The following is a 14667-nucleotide window of genomic DNA, read 5'->3' as shown; positions in this document are numbered from 1 at the left end:
ACACTTTTACCAGCCTCCACTGTATTTACACTAGAGTAAATAGCTCTTCTAAGGTAGTAAATGACATTTTTCCCTTTATCCCTACTACAGAGTCCACTGAAAGGAAGAAGGATCAAGGGTGGAAGGGATCAAATAAGAACAATTTCCCGAATGGAAATACAGAATACTGAAGCCTGCTACCATATGCATCTCTTCTCACCTAAAAGTGTTTTCCTCATAATTTACAGAATTTTAATTCCTTAGATCAACCTTCCCAAGACTGTGTTCAGTATCAGCCAGTGCCTCAAAAACATTCACAAGTGTTCAGTGGAAAACTTGTATTAATCGAATTAGCAGGATTTTTTGTTTTGTTTTTTCAGTTTTTGTTTATTCTAGGAATTTTATCTCTGATGTAAAAAATATACATTTTGAATGTATAACGTGGGGATAAAATATTCAGTGTTTCCCAAACATTCTGATCATGGGATTCTTTTTCTACCAAATCTCACAGAACAGTATTCCAAAGAAAATAGCTTTGGAAACAACGTTAAAAGGTCCCACTGTGGGCTTCTCTGGTGGCGCAGCGGTTAAGAATCCATCTGCCAATGCAGGGGACATGGGTTTGATCCTTGGTCTGGGAAGATCCCACATGCCGCAGAGCAACTAAGCCCATGTGCCACACTACTGAGCCTGTGCTCTAGAGCCCACAAGCCACAACTACTGAAGCCTGTGCACCTAGAGCCCATGCTCCGCAACAAGAGAAGCCAGCAAAATGAAAAGCCCATGCACCACAATGAAGAATAGCCCCCACTTGCCGCAACTGGAGAAAGCCCGCATGCAGCAACAAAGTCCCAACGCAGCCAAAAAATAAAATAATATAAAAATAAAGTAAAAAAAAAAAAAATAGGGCCCTTCGTGTGTTGTTCCAGAAGCACATACCTGGTAGCTAAACCTCATTCACTTTCACTTAGAGGTCATTATGAGGAACGGGAACCTTTGCTGTGAAGGTTTCAGCACAGTAAGCTTTAGACAGTAAGTGTAATGCAGGGCCCTCACCATGACAGTGGGTAGGTATCACACACATCCATTTTGTTTCCTGATAGGTAACTCCCAACACTGTATTTTTCCATCTGTTCTAATTTACATTTCTAAATGAATGGTCTCTGGGAATGATAACATTGATGTTTCTCCAGCACTTATATCAAAGTCAAGAGAAAGTTTAAGGCTGCTAAGTAGTTTATATTCTTCACCTCCCTCTACCTATGTATTCATCTCACCAGCAGCAGAATTCTTCATTTATTTTCTAGACTAGATGGCTGAATTTTGGTCAGTAATACACCTTTTGGTCAAAAACAGTCTGTGCCTGCATCTTTTTGAAAATAAGATGACTGTTCCTCTCACCAAAGCATGCTGAAATTTCTCAAAATTCAGACATTTAACTATAAGAAAAGAAATAAGGCATACATACTACAAAACATTGTATTAATGAAGTCCAAGATTGTTAAATAAATATATAATAAGTAATGTGTTTAATGTGTAGCATGTTTTTCCTCCAGTAGAGATGATCAACATTATTCACATCATTATTTGATTTTTGAATGAGCACCTTATGGCAATGCATTCCTCTTTAGGTTCAATGCAGGACTTATCAAGTTTCTCTACAGCCCTAAAATACATGCTGCAATTCTATAAATTGAAACTGCATTATTCCCAAACAATATAGTGGGCATGAGGCAATATCAAAAATCTTGTATATTTTTAAAATTTAAATGTGTTCCCACAACAACCCTTAGGTATCAATTCTCATGACACCTCCACTGAATTTGATAAGGTGTCTATTTTATTCCCAGGCAGATTCAGCGTAATACAAAACTATTATTTTCTCAATATGAGAAATATTCTATCACATTAATACACGATTATATAAGGCTGGAAAATAAGAAGGTGATTAAAGCAAGCTTCTCAACAAGAATACTATTTCAGTCTGGCCCATCTTATTAACCACAACTTTCATTTGTCTACTGTTTGGCTGATTAATTCGATTCAACAGGCATTTACTCTTTTTTTTAAAATAAAGTCCAATATTCTCGACTGTTTATTCTATTTTATTTTATTTTATTTATTTATTGGCTGCGTTGGGTCTTCATTGTTGCGCATGGGCTTTCTCTAGTGGTGGCGAGCAGGGGCTACTCTTCGTTGCACTGTGCAGGCTTCTCATTGTGGTGGCTTCTCGTTGCAGAGCAGGGGCTCTATGCATGTGGGCTTCAGTAGTTGCAGCACATGGGCCCTAGAGGGCATGGGCTTCATTAGTTGCAGCATGTGGGCTCAGTAGTTGCGGTGCACGGGCTCTAAGGTGTGTGAACTTCAGTAATTGTGACTCACGGGCTCTAGAGCGCAGGCTCAGTAGTGTGGCGCCCAGGCTTAGCAGCTTCGCGGCATGTGGGATCTTTCCAGACCAGGGCTCAAACCCGTGTCCCTGCACTGGCAGGTGGATTCTTAACCACAGCACCACCAGGGAAGTCCCAAGCATTTATTCTTAATAAATGAGTTTGTGCTGGGGAATCAAAGCTAAATAAGACATGTACTTGGTCCAGTTAAACTAAATATATTAGCACTTTGCCAATTTTCTAAGAGGAAAATACAAGTCCAATATGAGGTTATTTTAATAAACAATTAAATCAATAGTATAGCTAGGGAGTGTTTTCATTTATTACTCTCCATTTTAGCTTTATAAAGAGGTATGCTACCCAGTCGTTCAACAAACTCACAAATGGGAATGCAGCAATTTTTAATAAGTATGAGAAATAATGTAGGCCAGCTATTCCTCTCTGAATGGTGGACTCTAAATGAATCTAAAGCATCATCAAAAAAAGTAAAATAAATCAAAAACAAATGAAGCATCATCATAATGACCATCATCTGGGTAAATTATGCTGTCGAAATAACATGTTAAGGAACTTCCTCTTCCTAATAATAAGGAATGTTACCTGATGGAGAGAGAGAATTTGGGGAAGAGCAATAATACAACATGATCAACAGATTAAATTTTAGCAAACAAGGACACTCATTTGTTTACATATTTTACACTGCTGTTGCCTACAGACAGAGGAGGCACCTGAAGGTATATTTTACTAGTGTGGGTCACATAGGAGTCTTCTAAGGAACTGGTTTAAAAACATCATTCCAAAACTAGTAAAAAAAAAAAAAAGTTATTTCCACTGTAGATTTGAACCTGTAAGTAATCTATAGGTAAATGTAATCTAAAAAATATTAGGGCAGCCTTAATGGCAGTGCTTTATATAAGAAAGAAACACATACTTGCTGAAAGCTTTTACAGCATCACTAGCTTGCATCCAATAATAAAAACAGCCTACACTTTTTATTTTTACATCTTTATTGGAGTATAATTGCTTTACAATTTGGTGTTAGTTTCTGCTTTATAACAAAGTGAATCAGTTATACATATACATATGTTCCCATATCTCTTCCCTCTTGTGTCTCCCTCCCTCCCACCCTCCCTATCCCACCCCTCTAGGTGGTCCCAAAGCACCAAGCTGATCTCCCTGTGCTACGCAGCTGCTTCCCACTAGCTATCTATTTTACGTTTGGTAATGTATACATGTCCATGCCACTCTCTCACCTTGTCACAGCTTACCCTTCCCCCTCCCCATATCCTCAAGTCCATTCTCTAGGTCGTCTGTGTCTTTATTCCTGTCTTACCCCTAGGTTCTTCATGACATTTTTTTCCTTAGATTCCATATATATGTGTTAGCATACGGTATTTGTCTTTCTCTTTCTGACTTACTTCACTCTGCATGACAGACTCTAGGTCCATCCGCCTCACTACAAATAATTCAATTTCGTTTCTTTTTATGGCTGAGTAATATTCCATTGTATATATGTGTCACACCTTCTTTATCCATTCATCTGATGATGGAAACTTAGGTTGTTTCCATCTCCTGGCTATTGTAAATAGAGCTGCAATGAACATTTTGGTACATGACTCTTTTTGAATTTATGGATTTTGAATTATGGTTTATGGTACATGCCCAATAGTGGGATTGCTGGGTCATATGGTAGTTCTATTTGTAGTTTTTTAAGGAACCTCCATACTGCTCTCCATAGTGGCTGTACCAATTCACATTCCCACCAGCAGTGCAAGAGTGTTCCCTTTTCTCCACACCCTCTCCAGCATTTATTGTTTCTAGATTTTTTGATGATGGCCATTCTGACTGGTGTCAGATGATATCTCATTGTAGTTTTGATTTGCATTTCTCTAATGATTAAAGATGTGGAGCATTCTTTCATGTGTTTGTTGGCAGTCTGTATATCTTCTGTGGAGAAATGTCTATTTAGGTCTTCTGCTCATTTTTGGATTGGGTTGTTTGTTTTTTTGGTATTGAGCTCCACGAGCTGCTTGTAAATTTTGTAGATTAATCCTCTGTCAGTTGCTTCATTTGCAAATATTTTCTCCCATTCTGAGAGTTGTCTTTTGGTCTTATTTATGGTTTCCTTTGCTGTGCAAAAGCTTTGAAGTTTCATTAGGTCCCATTTGTTTATTTTCGTTTTGATTTCCATTTCTCTAGGAGGTGGGTCTAAAAGGATCTTGCTGTGATTTATGTCATAGAGTGTTCTGCCTATGTTTTCCTCTAAGAGTTCGATAGTTTCTGGCCTTACATTTAGGTCTTTAATCCATTTTGAGCTTATTTTTGTGTATGGTGTTAGGGAGTGATCTAATCTCATACTTTTACATGCATGTACCTGTCCAGTTTTCCCAGCACCACTTATTGAAGAGACTGTCCTTTCTCCACTATACATTCCTGCCTCCTTTATCAAAGATAAGGTGACCGTATGTGTGTTGGTTTATCTCTGGGCTTTCTATTCTGTTCCATTGATCTATCTTTCTGTTTTTGTGCCAGTACAATAGTGTCTTGATTACTGTAGCTTTGTAGTATAGTCTGAAGTCAGGGAGCCTGATTCCTCCAGCTCCATTTTTCGTTCTCAAGATTGATTCGGTTATTCGGGGTCTTTTGTGTTTCCATACAAATTGTGAAATTTTTTGTTCTAGTTCTGTGAAAAATGCCAGTGGTAGGTGGATAGGGATTGCACTGAATCTGTAGATAGCTTTGGGTAGTAGAGTCATTTTCACAGTGTTGATTCTTCTAATCCAAGAACATGGTATATCTCTCCATCTATTTGTATCATCTTTAATTTTTGACTCTTAATGGACATTTGGTTTGTTTTCAGTTTGTGCTAATGCAAATCATGGACAGGAATCCTGCTGTACCCGTTATTCTGGTGCATTTACACAGGGCGGGGGTGAGGGCTGCTGGCTCACAGGCTATTTATATACCTTCAGGTGATGGAGAGGGCTAAATGCTTTCCAAAGTAGTTGTGTCGATTTATACTCCAGTATAAACAGGGTAGAAGATTCCCATAGTACTTCAGGTCTACAATACCTGATACTACCAGACTTTTTATTTATGTATTTGTCAATCTGATTGACATGTAGTTTCCTTGGTTTTGACTCACTTTTCACTTATTACTTAATGAAGTCGTACACTTTTCTGTGTTTACTGGCTGTATGGATTTCCTTTTTTATGAGGTTTACATCAACTATTGTTATTTTTATTATTATTTTTATTATTTTATTATTTACTTATTTGTGGCTGTGTTGAGTCTTCGTTGTTGCATGCAGGCTTTCTCTAGTTGCGGCGAGCGGGGGCTACTCTTCATTGAGGTTGCTTCTCTTGTTAGGGAGCACAGGATCTAGGCGCACGGGCTTCAGTACTTGTGGCACGTGCGCTCAGTAGTTGTGGTTCACAGGCTCTAGAGCGCCAGGTCCATAGTTGTGGAGCACGGGCTTCGCTGCTCCGTGGCATGTGGGATCTTTCCGGACCAGGGCTCAAACCCATGTCCCCTGCCTTGGCAGGCAGTTTCTTAACCACTGTGCCACCAGGGAAGTCCAACTATTGTTATTTTGAATTCTTCTCCATTTCCAAGTAATACTCTTCCATGACTATTTTCTCACTAAATTGGAGGCATTATCTGTTCACTTTCTAACTTACTAATAAGTAAGGGTTTAGTTCCTTTACACTCTTTCCTATGTCCACACTGCTAAGTTATGTCATCATGAGTTATTCCACTGCTCATGATCTCTGACTTGTAGTCATATACTTAAAAACCTACATTGTTGATCAACCAGAAACTCTCTCAACGTCACGCTTTGTAAAATGAGGACATTCATACCATCTTCCCTTTTTTCTACCTCCTGTCTATCTTCCAAACCTAGCTTTTACGTTGTCAAAGTTGAAATTTATATTCTATGTGCAGTTAAGTCTTCTGTTATTTGAGAGTCAGTACAGAGTAAGGTTTAAGAGAACAGGCGGAGAGCCTGAACTCAAAGCCTCGATCCAACCTTAAATTAGGTACAGCCTGGGCAAGTTCCTTCCCTGACTTAGCTTCCTGTTCTCAAAAGTGGGAATGATATTAGCACCAACCTCATAAGGCTATTCAGAGGATTAAATGAGTTAATATATGCAAAAACACTTAGAGCCTAATATATACTAAGTACATACTAGTACACAATACATTTCAGTACATACCAAGTTAATACTAATACATACTAAGTATAGTTTACTTTAGTTATTTGTGATTACATGCATGTTGACAATAAAAGCTGCAAACCAAGACAGTATTGCCATTATTACAATGAAATTAATATTGCCCACTGCAGATGTACTGTGTCTCTGTGTATAGACTACACCTCGTTCCATACTGTGCCAGTGTCACTGCCCTTGTGCAGGGTGACCACATACCCCAAGCCGCCTTGGGCTGTTCCAGTTTATACCTGTTGTCCTGATGTTACAGCATTAGAGTGCCTCCTTACACTATTGAAGTGTAAGGAGTTTGGACAAGTTCCGGTTTGGACAACCAATTAGACAGGTGGTCATTACCCCTGTGTGTCACTGAAAAGGCGGACATCTATAGTGTCAAGTTGAAGTGGATTCTTCCCTTCCTCACCAATAGTAGGTTAAAAATCAACCATAGTTCAGTGTGCTTCAGGTTTATGTCCGTATAGCCTTTTCTCCTCTGGAGTTCAAGTTCCTTCTCCTCTTCCTCTCCCTCCTCCCTTCCAACAGTGCCTAACACCTAGTAAGTACAATATGCCTCAAGGTGTTTCTAAGCTCTCAATCACACAATCAATAGAAGCCTCTCCACTCTAGACTAGCTGCAATCTGCACTGAATCCCCTATTACCTTCCTTCTTGGTTTATTGCCTCATTTTGCTGGATTATGTCTATAAATAGTTTAAGGTGTAGCACAGGAGGTCAATTTTTCAAATTTCTTTCTGTACAAAATATCTTCTTCAGCCTCCACGTATGACTGATAGTTCGGCTGGATACAAACCCCTAGGGTGAAAATTATGTGCCTGAAAAACTTTGGAGGTATCTTTCTAATGCCTTCCAGGATCCATGGTGCTCATGACAAGTATGATAAAGTCAGATTGTAACCTTTTTTTTTAGGTGACCAGTATTTTTCTCTCTGGAATGGATGTATCCTCTCAGTATTTTATTCTATTTTAATTTATTTTTTAAGTATTTGAAAGTTTCACAATGAAGGGTGCCTAGGTATGAGTCTATTCTTGCTCATCTTGCGTAACTATTTTCAATCTGAGGCCTGATGTCTACTTTCAGCTGTGGGGAATTTTGTTGCCCTTTGACAGCTTCCCTCTATTTTTTTTCTGGGCCTGGAGTTTCTAATAGTAACATGTGGGATCTCCCAGATGCAGCCTCTCTAACATATTTCTATCACATTTTCCATTGTGTCTTGCTTTTTTATATATTGAGAAATTTTTTAAATTCCTACTGAATTTATTTCAGCACCCATATTTTCATTTCCAGGAGACCTCTGTTGCTTTCTGACCATTCTCCTTTTCATTAATACCCTAGTCTTCTTTTATAGTTGCTAGCTCTTTTTAAACCTCTCTCAGGATACTAATTAGGGTTTTTTCTTAAATTATTCTGTTCCCTAAATTGTCCCTGGTCCTACTAGGATATGCTTTCACTCTTTTTCCCCCTCTCTCATGTTGTAAGCTTTACTCAACTAACAGGCAAATGACACTTATTTTCTATTTAAGAATGAGCGCAGAAAGCTCCCTGAAGTCAACGATTGATTGGCTTCTTATGCAGGAAGGAGCGGGCAGTAACAGTAATAGGATCTCCCCCAAACACAATTTTCTAGGGTGTAAAAACTCACACTAGCTGCCCCAGTTCTCGCCAGTTTCACTGTTTTCAAAATGAAATCATCTCATTTCAGGAGGGTGAGGGCGGGGCTGGGAGTCCACTCCTCCAAACACAACCCTTCAATGAGCTCCCCTATTTCAGTCACACTTTTAACTAACTCCACACTCTCTCCTACATGCGCATCAAAGCGCGGAGCTACTTCTGCAGGTGGGGTCAGAATCCTCCTCAGTTGCACGTGGTCCCTGTGCATATTCTAGGTGATGCTTTTCCTCTGTTCTACTGCTTCAGTTTCACACTCTTCCACTTGTCTTCTGTCTTTCAAAACTATGTTGAAATCTCTTGATTGTTGTGGGCATATATACTTAAACACTTTGATACCATCATTGTAGTGTCTTGTCAAAACAGAGAAGAGCTAAAAGGGTTCTCAGTGCATTCTGAATGTGCTATTCTGTGGTCCCAGTGTTTAAACTTCTTGGACTTCCCCAGTGTCTATTACTGCTTTTACAAATACAATCTCGTGGGCTATTCGTGAAGGAAATGAATACACCACAACTAAAATGACAAGGAATGCGGGTTAGATGCTCTAGGGTCTTGTCATACTCTGCCATTTACTAATAAACCACTTACGTTCTACAAATTGTAGGTGCTCATTTATAAAACGAAAGGGAGTAACTCTACATGAACTATAGATTTCTCATACTCTAACGTTTCATAATTTTCTAAGTTCTTTTCTTAAAATTTCTCTATATTATCATTAATTTTAATTAAAAAATAAAAACCTAACTCTTTTGAAAATCAAAGAGTAATTCCCATAGTCCTACAATAACGGGATAATTAGTTCTGAAACCTGTCAAGTGTCATGTTTCATATGAAGAGAAAATCATATTAAATAATTTAAAAAAATTAAACATGGACTTTGTAGCACAAAGACAAGGTCCCCCACAAATGGTGTTCCTTTATTTACTAGAAATGTTCAGCTCTGCATTAAAGTTGAAATAAAATAAATATATTAATTTTGAGGTGCAAAAATTTCTTATGAAAATCAATTTTTCTTTTCTGTCCATACAAACAAAAGTATGGAATGACATTAGAGGTCAGGTTTATTTGGTAATAGAATGTAGCTTCTTGATATTTTTGATTTTAGGAAAGGAGAATATCAACATCGAAACGTTTTTCAACTTTACTTTTATTTAAAATGAGGCCATATTTTCCTCTTATAAAAAGAGAGTTCAACTAGAACTGTCCATTTTCTCATCTGTAAAACAAGAGCACTGAATCAGCTGACTGTATTCATTCAGAACTCAATTTCCTTATCTTATGATCACTAAGGTTCTCCCTAAATCTAATATACTAAGGTTCTAAGGAAAGGAAAATATATTACTAACGACATGTTTTGATTTTAGTTTCTTAGAGTTCAAATGTCCACCATTCACCTTGGTCTAAGCTTAAGGAACCATTCAAGGGGATACAATGCAGGTGGGAGGAGAAAACAGAACCCTCACACAAGCTGTGCTGTGTTGCAATCAGCCTTCCGTTTGAAAAATAATCTTCTCTATAGCTTTAAAGTGATAACTTTGTACCTGCAATGCTTCTTGTTTCAAATAGATTTTCTCTGGCTCCTCCTGAACACGTTCTGAGGAATCATCGACCTCTTCGATTTCTGATGAGGAAGGACTCTCTACTGTCACCGTCACAGGAAATTCTGATGGACCTGAGTGTCACAAGAAGAAGATAGGAAACCACAGAGTTGTTACACTAAAGTGCAAAGAAAGAAGACAAGATTGTATAAAAGACAACACAAGCCAGATACCAAATATCCAAATATTAGAGGACATTTAACAAAAGTGATCTGAGGTATCATTCTTTATAAATGTCTCTCACTGCTCTTTAGTGTAAAACAGGCAATGACTAAGTAAAAGTACAGTAACTTATTTTTGCTATGTTACTGTACAGACCTCTGTTGTACGTGGTTAGGATTAGTAATGGGAATTGCCCATATTATTTTACTAAGTTTCTTTCACAGAAGCCAAGTGAAGATCCAAGGTAAACATTTTTTCTCAGATCAACTTTATACTGCCAAAGAAAAATTTATTCTTCACCATCAGACAAAAACAGTCTGGAAGAAAATGTAGTTTTTCAGAGGAAAATACATCAGTAAAGGGACTGATGAATAATCAGGAAGTCAACATATCTAAGCTGTGAATAATAGACATTAGAATTAAAAAAAATAAATCACATACACATACACAACTAAAACTGACCCATCAAAAATTTCATCTTCTCACCACCCTTAAGCCAAAACTAGGGCAACAATTCTCCCAGCAAGCTTCACTGCCACTGCAATGTTGTTCAATAGGACATTTCCAAACATTTAAAAACTGACCTGGCCACAACCCCATAAAAGTTTACAGATCATAAAGAAGTGTGCTGGGATTATATAACCACGAAGAAGACAAGTCACTAGGACATCATTTTGACAACAAGCAGCAAACCCTGCAGCATAGGAAAACCCTAACAAGAGAACGTGGTGCACACCCCTCTCTCTGGGAATGCAAGGCCAGGACTGACACCCAAGATGCTCTTCTCTCAACCTCAGCAGTGGTCCCTTTCACAGAGCCACTATGCAGTCTCCCAAGACCACTGGGAAGGAGAATCTGATACTGACAGTATTCGCTTGCCACGAGGCCATAAGCGAGGGAATGTGTGTGGCCTTGGTGAGAGAGCAGAGGTTTGGGAGATGTTGCTTTATATTGGCTTTCAGATCAGGAATTTGTACATATAGCCCGCAAACAACGTTTCTTGAAAATATGTGAACATTCTTGAGTATGACAGCTCCATGTGAGGGGTCAGAAATGGCAGTCAAGTTCGTTTCACTGGGTAACAGCTGATTTGCGGACTGGAAAACAGGATTCCTTGTTTACAGACATCACCACAAGGCTGCCCGTTATGTGCCAAATCCACACAACTACACAGTTGCATTGGGAGAGCGACCAAACATGTTTTACATGGATTTATTTCAGAGAGGGAAATGCTTCTTGTAAGGCTCTGTCAGTTTAAAAAGCAAGAAGAATGACCATCCACCTTTCCCAATTCAAGCCCTATATATCATAAATATGATAGCTACACACCACCAACTGATTACATACATCACGAGCTTTGATGAATGGAAAGCCCCTAAAAAGATAGCAACAAAACGAAGTTAGATCTTCATGTAAATACATCACCAGTTAAACCCAGTTAATACAACTATTTAGTAGTATGAACAGTATCTATATAGAATTGTGTATAAAAATAAATAAGCTCAAAACAAGGACCTGGAGGGCTCTGCTACGGAGAAAACACAACAGAATTCAGCCTACTGGCTTGCTAATAACTCTCTGAACTGCTGAGAGGCCCCTTCAGCTCCTGTGTTCAGGATGGTTGAGATTTCAGTCTCTCTTCTTTAAATGGTGATATTAATCGTTCTCTAATTTACCACCCTGTGTGACGAGGATGGACCTGCGATTAAGTGTCTCAGCAAGAAGATAGGAAACCACAGAGCTGTGAAACTCAAGTGCAAACACTGGGGATTCAACACTATAGTTTATACAACAGCAATTCACATTACCATTTGCAAAAAAGTAGTCGGTTGTCCAGTGGGGATTAGAAACATCCATTTAACATGAGCAACTGAACAGATATTTTACACAGTAACTACTTCAAGTACTATTTAAAATCAATTCTCTTTGTTTTCTTAAGCAATTGTTAATCCCCAATTTCCTGATTACTACCAAGTAAGTCACCTGAAGATCATCTAGAGCCATCTATTTCACTTAGCAAGCCTAAAGCTATAATTCAACCATTTTACTGTTCTGTGACAAAAATTACTATGAACAGCTATCCCCTGGATAAGAAATCAGGTAATGCTAGTTTGACTCACTAAATCTGATTTACTGAGTTAATAAGCCAGTTGATTCAGAAGAGGTCTAATGCATATTTTCCATCCATTCTGCATTAAACTATTTCCCATGCCTAAAATGTCTTTTTTCCCATTCGTACGTATCCAAATTCCTACTTCTGTGCTGTAGGGCTTCGCTCAACTACACCTGCCTTTAATGAAACTTTTCTCACATGCACAATTGGTGATCATTTTAGTCTCCTCAAGACTCCCACGGAGTTACCTCTGTTGTGACACTTGAGAAACAACTTGAAACTCCCAATTACTTTTAATTTTTCTTCCTTAGAGCGCTCATTAGGCAGAAGCCATGTGAGTTACCTTTTTTCCTCTACACAAAGCACCAGAGACCACCCACATAATACAAGTTCCAAAATAAAGAATTCTAAATGACTGAAAAAGACAGGGAATGCAAACAGGTTACCTGTTGCTTTTTGCACTTTCTGCAGGACACAATGGCCGGAAACCAGACACTCCAGGTGGTAGCGCTTCAGGAGGGTAACATTCTTTACCAGCAGAGTGTTTCCTTCCATTACTTACAGGCTTCTTTGCGGCCAAGACTACGTTTGACAAAGCATGAAAACAAGGAATCAAGATGCACCAAAGGTCTACAGAGCAACTGTCACACGTGCACACGTCGAAAGGAATCAAAACGGCACTTGACAATGATGCCAAGCCCATTAAAAAGAGGATCGGTTTTGTACAAAGGTTTTACAAAAGCCAGCATTTTAAAAAAATATAAGTTCTCTACAGTAACAAGTTATTTTAACTAAAACAAAAGTATTGAGATGTGCAGAAATGCAAAAATAAAGTTTAAAAAAAATCCCAAAGTATGATACATTTTATGTATCATGCAGAAACACTCAAGTTTCCTGAATCTTAGAACACCTTTGGCATTTCTGAATCTCAAGGACACAGAAACACAGATACACCCATGACTTCTGCCCAACAGAATCTTCAGAAGTAGACCAAAAGTTAAATTTAAGATGAATTTTTCTATGTAAAAACAATACAAGTTATAAGGCTGCAAGTTGCTGGGGGGTAGGTGAGTCAATTTTACCCTCCTATAAGCCTGTCAACCTTCACTGCTCCTTTGATTTCATATAGAAAACACACAAAAAAACAAATGAAACCCACTGGATGAAAGAGTGAAATGTGGAGACTTACCCTATATTTCAGTAGTAAAGAGGCAAGTATCTTTATAGGAAACATTTGGTTGCAAAAACTAGACCTACGTGTTAATATTTTACTTAGAACAAGCCATATATTAAAATTCACATTTAAATATTTAATTTGAATTTACTGAAAACAAACATCATAGGTTAAAATGGTTATATTTATCCTTCAAAGCTACTGTATTTTATGTTATTTTATTTATTTATTTTAATAGATCTTGATTGGAGTATAATTGCTTCACAATTCTGTGTTAGTTTCTGTTACACAACAAAGCGAATCAGCCGTATGCATACCCATTTCCCCATATCCCACCGTCTTGAGCCTCCCTCCCACCCTCCCTATCCCACCCCTCTAGGTCATCGCAAAGCACCAAGCTGATCTCCCTGTGCTATGCTGCTGCTTTCTACTATATTTTAGCAGCATTAGGATGCAGGGTAAAATGGAGTGTATGCGGTAATATAGGACAAATATTTCATAGAGTGTAGCTTATTGATAATCACCACACGATCCTGTGTGATTTACATGCCTCTTAAAAATATATAGGAGGGCTTCCGTGGTGGCGCAGTGGTTGAGAGTCCACCTGCCTATGCAGGGGACACAGGTTCGTGCCCCGGTCCGGGAAGATCCCACATGCCGTGAAGCAACTGGGCCCGTGAGCCATGGCCGCTGAGCCTGCGCGTCCGGAGCCTGTGCTCCGCAACGGGAGAGGCCACAACAGTGAGAGGCCCGCGTACCACACACACACACACACACACACACACACACACAAAAATATATATATATATATGTATTAAAAATTTTTTAAATTACACTTTTCTTGTTAGGAGATTAAAAAATTTCTAATAAAAGTTCCCATCTTTTATTAGGCATACATAAGTACAATATAAATGTGACACAATTCACACCATTATTTCACCCCTATACTCACCTGGATCTAGGTATATACCCAGATACTGATTTGGCTTACCTCTATGTCTCCAAATAACTGAGGCAAATACAAAAAAAAGCCCAAGAAATAAAATTACTCTTAAAAGAGCTCAATGAGCTTGTATACTTCAGTTACATTTCCACTTTGTTTAATCATGCTTACTAAAAAAAAATGTTTAACTGTTCTCATTCCATGATGCCCTATTATTCTGTACTAATTTTACAGAATTCCTAATATGTTTTACATATACATGTTTTATTTATATATCTTTCCATTTCTAATATCATAGCAAAAGTCAATGTAGCTATTTTAAGAATGCTTTACATAGGATATACATTTTTAATAATAATATCTAATTAGTGTGATATCACAAATCTTAACTTCTTTGAATGTACTATTTGATTA

Source organism: Mesoplodon bidens (genome assembly GCF_964165515.1).
Source record: "Mesoplodon bidens genome assembly, contig: HAP1_SCAFFOLD_451, whole genome shotgun sequence".
NCBI lineage: Eukaryota > Metazoa > Chordata > Mammalia > Artiodactyla > Ziphiidae > Mesoplodon > Mesoplodon bidens.
This window is presented reverse-complemented; position numbering follows the sequence as displayed.